The 9,114-nt window shown below is 47.7% G+C and overlaps 1 long non-coding RNA gene across 1 annotated transcript; it reads right to left on the reverse strand.

Moving 5' to 3' along the window:
* Nucleotides 1-92: 92 nt before the first annotated feature.
* LOC146177678 (uncharacterized) lies at nucleotides 93-3,928 on the reverse strand. The gene is made up of 3 exons (XR_014701338.1): nucleotides 3,684-3,928; nucleotides 2,211-2,334; nucleotides 93-170 (listed from the first exon to the last, which is right to left on the reverse strand). It is a non-coding gene; the product is annotated as an uncharacterized LOC146177678 (long non-coding RNA).
* Nucleotides 3,929-9,114: the final 5,186 nt, after the last annotated feature.

Below are 9,114 nucleotides of genomic sequence, written 5' to 3' on the forward strand. Positions count from 1 at the left end.
CAGGGAAAAATTGTGCGAATACTTCATCAGAAGCAGCCAGGCAAAGTTTCGTGGCAGGAGAAAATGATCGAGGCAGCCAAATGAAGACAACGGTAACATTTATTTTTGCTTTGTACTTACAGCGTACTTTGTAGTTCACAGTTATTTGTCCTGAAAACGTGCTTGCTGTCCTGTATGCACAGAAGAAACAAAAAGAAATAGGCATGATATATGTCATTAGTATATGCCTTAGGTATTTCCTGTCAGTAATTTGAAAATACAGTCGTGCCTCGTTAATATGGACACTTTGGTTCCCGACCAAAGCTGTCCATAAAGCGAGTCATCCATAATAAAGAGTCTTGAATAAAAACAAAAAAGATTTTATTGAAAAAAGAGAATTGTAATTAACGACTGCTTTTGTACATAATGGTGTGCACTGGACTCAAAATTTCACAGAACACCGGCACATTTGAGTGCATTATCCTTGTCATTGTTGTCTTCAAAAAACTGTAGTGCAGCCTGAAGCGACAAGCTTACCATGGCACCCGTGATGCTGGGCTTTGTGTTGGTCGAGCTTTCGAGCACGAACTCCCCACTGGGCGATGAATTGGCGTCTGATTCTCTACTCACCGCCACTTCCAAAATGTGCTCTTCACTGAGCTAAGTAGCCGCTAAGTAGCTGCTTGAGGCTCTCCTGAGGCGAGGAAACAGCTGAGCTGTCGATACAAGTCCCTCGCAGCTTGGACTGACTGAGATGGCGTTTGCCGCTTGTATTCACAGATTTCTTCGCGCCTACGTTCAGCTCTGTTCTTTTGCGTTTAACTCCCGCCATGCCAAAAGCCAGACTTAAGTTCAGGGCTACAGGCTCCTGATGCTGTGCACTTTTTTGCCTAGTTAACCTTTCTGCCTTTCCGTTCTTCTGATTCTTTCTTTCCTTGCCTTGTACTGTTTCTGTAAGAAAGCGAAGGAGTCAAGCTGGCAAGCTGCTATGCAGAGGGCTATCGAACATCCCATCTTCTTGGCACCGTTTTTATGTGTTCGCATAAAACAAACACTGCAAGCTGAAGTATAGTTTAGAAGGACGGCTAGCCGACTACGAAGAGCTCAGACCTTGTCAAGGCCGCATCGTTGACTCAAAGCGAAGCCGACATACGGACCGCCTAGTGTGCATAGTTTGACAGTTCGGCAGCGCAACAGGGACGAAAACCAGGAGCATGAGAGGGAAGCGCATCCAGGACGGGACGCCCGGTCCCAGTTACGTGTTCGTACGTCGCCTCTTTTGTCGCTGTACTTTGTGAGCGTGTCTTAACTCTCACCGAAAAGCGTTAACGGCTTCATGGAACACACATTGCGCTTTGGGAAAGAAACCTTCAGTTCCCACCGCCACTGTAGGCACTTGTCTTTCTTCCTGTCATTCTTTTTTACGCTTTTACCGGCCTCTCTGTTCACGTTCAGCAGAATTTATTGCAACCACATGTTGCTGTTTTCCCTACTGCGGCGGCACTTCCGCTGCACCCAGGAGCCTCCTGGTTCCCCCTTTCGGGGTCTTTCTTACGCCGACCCTCGGTTTGCTGTGTACGTTCTTTTCCGCTCTTGCGTTCCCCCTCCCTTAGAACGGCGACACGCCTGCTTTTGTTCTTTGCAACCCCACAGGACTCTTTCAGGCATCCCGCCGTATCGGCTGTCGCGTAGGTTCGCGGGCGGTGCGCCCTTCTTAACTTGCGTTCGGATTCCTCTGCTTTTTTTTCATCCACTGTCCATATTACCCAGACAAAAATACATGGGCCCAAGTGGGGAGCCTGCATTCTTCCCCTGTCCATTGTCCGGACAGCGAGTTTCCATATTAACGAGGCATAAATACATTGAAAAGGTTTCGTCCCCAGAAAAACTGTCCATAATTCGGGTCGTCCATATTAACGGGGCACGACTGTACATGACAAGGTTGTCAGTTTGTAGGAGCTCTTCTTTGGCATTGGCCTTCTATAAAATGGAATGCTTGTGAAGAGAAAATTAAATTCACTCAGAAGCAAGCACCGCAGTCACTAGTTAGGTTTAAGTAAGCATGCATTACAAGAGAGATGAACGACGGGATGTAATATTGCACATCTATCTTTCAACATTGAATCGCAGTCCTCTACTCTGCTTTGCAGTTGGCTGCAAATATTAGGGCAGATGACGTGCACTAAATTTCAGTGACTTCAAGTGCACACCTTACATTCTCAGATGGTTACCTTTCAGTTGTAGCTGTGTGTGGAATGGATGGCCCATCTGACTCAAAAGGCCAAGCCAGATATTCCTGGCACTGTAGGCTCTGGAACGGCGACTTGAGTGGTGGCATCTGGCTGCTCTTCAGATCTATTTCCAATCAATAAATAACCAATAACATGAATTCAACAGGATTTTTTATCATTTTAACACAATCCACACATGAATCCTTTGAATAGGATTTCTAGGCATGAATCATGGGCAATGAAGTTACAATCTGTGAAGAATGAAAAGCTGCACACTGTTTTAAAACTTACTCTTGAGACTGGGTGAAATGAACGCTTAAACAGTCTGCAAAATATTCAGCCACATATAAACACAACACTATATCACATTTATTATAGTACACCTAAATTTTTATATTTTGCTTGATACTACGATCATGAAATAAGCACCCTGAGAGTGCACATTAATGCATACTGAGAAAATATGCAGCTTATATTGGTTCTCTTGACACATGCTCTATTATGGGCTGCATTTGCTTCAAGTGTTTCCACTTCACAGTAGGAATGTTGACAGCTCCAGCTTCACCCCTCATACTGGACCTAATTTGGTTTTCAATTTTGAATAAAGAAATGTGTATTTTAGGTTCTTAAAATATTTTTCTGACTGATGGCCCCTACAAGAAAAAAAAAGACTGGTTATCAAGCACAGTAAACAAGATTGACGTTTGCTTATTTTCTGTTCACATGTTCTATCGGTCTCTTCAGCGTTGCCACTGTAAATTATTTAATCTGAACTGCACAGCACTCCAGCACAGCACGACCACTACAATATTAGTTTTTAAATGCACTAAATCTGAAGGCCACTATTGTAAGAGGTGAAAAACTCGGGATTAGCTTTTTGGCAAAGGAAATAGGTCTCTAAAAACTCATCACGCTCGCCGTCCGCCCTAAAGCTTGTCACGGAGTACACAGCGCCGCTACCGTGATGCTATACGCTCCAACATATTCGTACGAGCTGAATATTCACGGCACAGGAACCCGCAACGGCACAAGTAAAGTAAAATAGGTACGTAGTGCATGCTCACTCTAGCTGCGCATGCGTGCGATAGGTGCAAATAGCGGGAATGAGCGAAATGATCAGTGTTATCGCTTCGCAGCACACATGTGTCGTACACGATCGCGCGAGGTCCGCTTGCATGGGACAAAAGAAAGTTAGCAGCAGCGTGAACACAACCAAGGCTGGATACGCGAAGCATACCGCACTAGCACTCGAAAAAAAAAAAACAGTTCTCGAACAGCGGCATGAGCCAAATGGTCATCAATGCGCTGGTTTCGAAGTACGTATGCGTCTTTACACGATCGCGCGAGGTACGCATGCATAGGATAAAGCTAGCAGTAGCGCGAGAACAGAGCGAAAGGTACTACTTGTACCGGCATCCGAAAAGTTATCGCAAGCATCGGCGTGATGCAAGATATAAAAACAATTGTGCTTACCTCTCACTCCCAGTCCTTGGCCAATATGTTCCCACAGGTCCTAGTTGTAAATCAGGACCTTGAAATTTAAATGTCGCTTGGATTGGGGCCTCCTTTATAGCATCAGGCAGCACCTCCGCAGAAACAGCGCCGGCCCGCTCCGCTGCAGTGCTTGCCGCCATACTGGATTTTGTGCGGACGTGACGTCAACAACCCATCGTCGCTTCCGCGGCGAACGCGCAAAAATCGGTCTCGGACCGATCGCCCTCGCCGCGCCGCTTTCCGCCCTCGTCGGCGTCAAAAGCGGCCGAATCCGCTTCGCTCGCCGGAAATTTGGTGTAGTGTGAACGCGCCTTAAGGTTGTTGGTGAAGGCAGTAACCGACGAAGTTCCTCTCGGATGATCTCATGGATGAGGTATCGAAGGCTTTCTCCGCTCGTAGATGCGCTGCTGCAGGGGCTTGCGCTGACCGGTTGCAGTGGTCGATCATAGTGGCGCATCCGGGTGTCCATCGTCTTCTCGATGGTCGACGCTTCACTTTCGAATTCGTCCACAGTTTTCGGCGGATTCCGGACAAGTCCTGCAAAAAGCGACTCTTTAACGCCTCGCATTAAAAATCTCACTTTCTCACCTTCAGTCGTGTTAGGGTCGGCGCGTTGAATCAGGAGTCGTTGAAGTCTTGATTGCTCTCTCTTTTCGAATGACGCTTGTAAAGACAGTTAAAAGCTCTTTCTTGAAAATCTCTAAGCCTTTCAAAGCTGGCTCGTGATTTTTTAAACATATACGGGCAGATTCTGAAAAAAAATACTTTCATTACCTTTGCTTTGTCGTTCCAGCGGTTGAATTCTGCCGCACATTTGAAAGGGTCCATCCAGTCTTCCGCATCATCCGTGGGCAGTCTTTGGAAGATGGGCGGCTCCCAGGGCTGCACGAAGACATCCGGTGCTACTGACTGGACCCTTTCCAAAGTTGATGCCTGCCGGTGTCGAACGGGGTCAGGCAGGACACCGTGTTCGGATTGGAGCCCTTGAAGTCGGCGGCTGGCTCGGTGACCTGTAGGCTGGTCCCCCAGGGCGACAGAAACAAGGCTGGTTTCTTCGCTTGAAGGATCAAAGGCAGCACCTCCATCAGATGTCATGTAGTAGGGACAAGGCCGTACACACCAAAAGAAGACACAGGCGTGATGGTACTGAAATTAACTCTTTATTGGGCAACTGGCGGCGGCGATAGCAACAAACGTGCTCGTCGATCGTCGAACTAAGGATGCCCGTCGCACTCGTCAACGCTCAATTTAAAGGATGCTCAGAACCATCTAGATAACGTGGCCAACTTATTAGCACAACCTGGAACACTGTAGAAACATGCGCGAGTGGTCGGAATCTTCGAGACAGATCTCGGCTCATCTTGCGCGACAAAGAAACTGATAAAGGTGCGACTCGTGACATCGAGCATTAACAAAGAATACAGAAGTGATACGCGTGCCAGAATAACAGTGATAAGGCCGTATGCCGGCGGCTGCTGAAAAACAACAAATACAGTTTGGAAGGTTTCTCTGCAATATTAGTGGCCCTTCGGAGGAGAAACAAACAACTTCTATGGCTTCTATGGGTCTTAGCTATGATGCCACGTGGGTGTTCTACCCTCGGTGTATCTTTTGCGGAAGTAGGTGGATTTACAAGGAGTAGTGCACATCGTACGGCACTTTTGAATTAGGGCGTGTGTGAACGAGTGGGACAGAACCTTCCAATATCCACATCGTTTGAATAAAAAATGTACTGGCACTCTTTCCCGGGCGGTATTATAAAATGAGCAGAACGTGTCGTGTGCTTCGCTTTGTTGCAACTCCTGCATTTGTGGGTATATAACAATTTCGTATGGAAATAAAAAGAAACTGTTCAGGAACTTCCAAATACTCGCGTCTGCTCTTTGCTCCTCCTTGACCGCAGTGGTGGCATTTTCAATGAAATAACGTATATCTGTCTAGGTTGCACTTATTAACGGCACAGTAAAGAGGGGAGCTGGCAGTTAAACGTGAAATTATTCGTGTTTCGCGCGTACAGTATATCCAAAGCTCAAACTGATAGCATTTCATTGATGCTGAAATGCAAGAGGGTAGGATAATCTAGAAGGCAGGCATGATATGTCTGAAGGCAGGCTTCAGAGTACGACTGGACAGTGTTACAGCTCCCGAAAGGCTTCAAATATCTTATAACTCGCCAGCGTGTCCGTCCGTGCGTGCGTCGATAGCGAGCGTCCTCGGCACCTGTCAATATTTAAAATAAGTATCCTGTCCACCGGGAACCGAACCACCATCCCTCGAATTTCCAGAGCGCTATAACCAACTGCGCCATTCGCGGGATCGTGAAAGGCACATCATACTTCTGCTTGTCTACTTTGAGTGAGGACAATAGTAGTATAACAATGACGCTGCAATTAGTGAAATTGATTACAGTAACAATGGTAATGACGGTGAATTTAGTTGAAAATGCTAATGGGAGCAAACGTGATGCACCGTATGCTGCCGCAACGCTCCCGCTTTCGCATTTCATTGCTGTATATTTCACAGTGCTCTCAAAATTTTCACCGTACGTGCACATGGCATCTCGTTGAATAAAGCACGTCTGATCCTTCCTTGCTGTCGTTGCGTGTCTCTGCGCAGCGCGTTCCTTTAATGAGGAAGGCGCTTAGTCATGGCTTACCTACATGAGTACGCTATTTGTATTGCGGCAGCTTTGATTACTGGCAAACTCAAACTTACACTTTTAACTATGCAATACGCCCCCGACAGTCATCTTCAATAAAGTATGTGAAATGTCTATACAAACTCGTTTTCAAGATGAGCAGCAGACAAGGGGTACAAAATTAATAAAAACAAATATTGAGATTCATGCGGCAAATACGCGACAGGATTGTTTTTCGATAGCATGCTATCTGATTGGGTTATATTTATGTATAAACATGGCGGAGAGATAAATTCTGGCTTCTGATTGGTTTATTGTGCGGCGGAAACTTCCTTTTATATTCCAGACCACATGACATGTCCTATAGCCATGGGAATTACTTTCAGAGAATGGCCTTTAGCTCTGGCGCTCATCATATGCTTGTGGTCAGAGAAGTGGACACTCCTGTGACGCCTCCAAGGGGCATGCTCGTGATCTTTTAACACATTCAGCTTCTTTAGGTAAAGGGGAATTTTTTGGTGTTTTTGTTCCCCACCTCACCCTTTCATATTAAAGGAGCCGCGCGAGCTTCCCACAAACCGCCCATGTCATCTTGTCTCGTGACGTCACGCAACCATTCGACCAATCACTGTTTCGGTGACATGCATAATCGAGATAAAAAAGTAACACCAGCTATCCCTTGCATACTGCCGCTCTAACCTAGGAGACCCTGGCCATGTATCCTGGCAACTGCTGCCTACAATAAGAATGTTCTTAAATTTTTAAAGGCCAGAGTTGCTCTGGTACGTTAAATCCTACAAACCTAAACCAAACCTGCAATGCTTCAAGCGGTGATACAAGCGCCCAGTCACCGGCCAACTACCAACTATCAAGCGCATGCTCGAGATTGTTAAGGCGAAAACCGAAAGGATCATGTGTGCAGATAGGATTGGTGCATTCAAAGAGGAAATTACACAATCATGGTGGAGTAATGAATTTATTGATAATTAAAGAATGGTTGTATGATGTATAATATTGTTACTTATATGCCACCGAAGAGAACGACGATGGAAAACAGTGAGAGACAACGAAGCCGAAGCCAGGGTTGGTACTTGCCAGAACACTTACGTCTGTCATCAGCTGCTGTGGTTTTCCTGAACTAGCCTTCTGTCACGTATAATCTTGGTGGAGATGAATCAAGATCCCTGTGCTTTGCGCTGCCCATTTTCGCTCCCAAAACCTGGATTTGCGCCGCAGCCGTCACCCACCTGGCATCACAACGACGTCAAAAACATCCACGATGACCTCCGATGCAGCCCCTGCAACCGCAGGAACATCGCCTCAGCCAGTAGTACTCACGAAACTTCGCCACCCTTCCATCTTTGCTGGCGACGACCACCAAGACGTGGACGATTGGCTCAGTGATAATGAGCGCTGCAGCAGGAACAACCACTGGGAAGCAACAATCATGCTCGCTAACATTACATTCTATTTGGCCGGAGTAGCTCGAACATGGTCCCAAAATCACGAACAAGAGCTTGTTACTTGGGACATCTGCAAGCAAAAGCTTCAGGATCTATTCGAGAAGCCTATTGGGCAGGCTCTGGCCGCAAAAATGGAACTTTCTTCTCGTGTCATATCCCCCACGGAGTCCTACGCTGCCTATATTCAGGACGTCCTCGCGTTGTGTCGCAAGGTCAACAGCTCCATGCCGGAAATTGACAAGGTAGGGAATATCCTCAAGGGTATCGAGGATGATGCGTTCCATATCCTGATCTGCACGAACTGCTCTACTGTCGACTCAGTGCTTCAAATCTGCAGAAAATTTGATGCAGGCCAAACAAAGACGGCTCGTGCATCGCTTTGAGCCAAACACGGCGGCTACTTCATCCTGCGATGACCTGGCCCCTTTGCACCAGCCTTCGCATCTCACGACCATCACTCGGATCGTCCGTAGAGAACTGGAAGCCCTAATTCCTGCACCACTCCCGCCTCCGCTGCCCGACACCGTGGCCATAATACAAGCCGTTGTCCGCCAGGAACTTGCAAACGTCGGCCTCTCCTCCAGCCCCGTGCCGCCTCCGCCACCATCGCACCCTGTTCCTTTTGTGGCTGCTGCAACAACCAGCTCAGCCTCGCCACGTCGCTACGTTGGTCACAATCCTGCAGAGTGGCGCACCTCAGACGACAGGCCAATCTGTTTTATTTGCTGTCGCGCCGGCCACATTTCGCCACCCTTCGCTACTATTACAACGCTGACCGTCGGTATTATTATGGACCTCGACGCTTTGTTGCCCAACCAGCCGAGCCCCGCCTACGCCTATGATGGACCTAGACACTTTCCTCCTCAACGGGTTGAGTCTTCCACCGAAACCGTCCCAACTGCTCGTCGCTCCAGACGATCTCCATCTCCCCGCGCTCCCCGATCCCGTTCACCGCTACCTCGTCGCAGCTCCTCCCCGTCATACGCCGGCACCTACTCGGGAAACTAGCGAATGCAGAGTCCGGGAGTGATGCTGCATTACCGACCCGGACTGACAACTCCATACTGACCCCCGCACCTAAACGTAACCTCCCTGATATTCTTGTCGATGGAGTCCCAATTTCAGCACTTATTGATACTGGCGCCCACATTTCTGTCCTCAGCTCTTCGCTCCGCCGACGCCTTAAGAAAGTCCTCACACCCGCTACCTCATCTACCACCCGTGTTGCGGATGGCAACACAGCTACTGGTATTGGTATGTGTACTGCACGAATTAGCATTGCCAGCCGCAACATCCCGGTGTTATTTGC

Source organism: Amblyomma maculatum, chromosome 10, assembly GCF_055883805.1.
Source record: "Amblyomma maculatum isolate TAMU_Amacu chromosome 10, ASM5588380v1, whole genome shotgun sequence".
Taxonomy (NCBI): Eukaryota; Metazoa; Arthropoda; class Arachnida; order Ixodida; family Ixodidae; genus Amblyomma; species Amblyomma maculatum.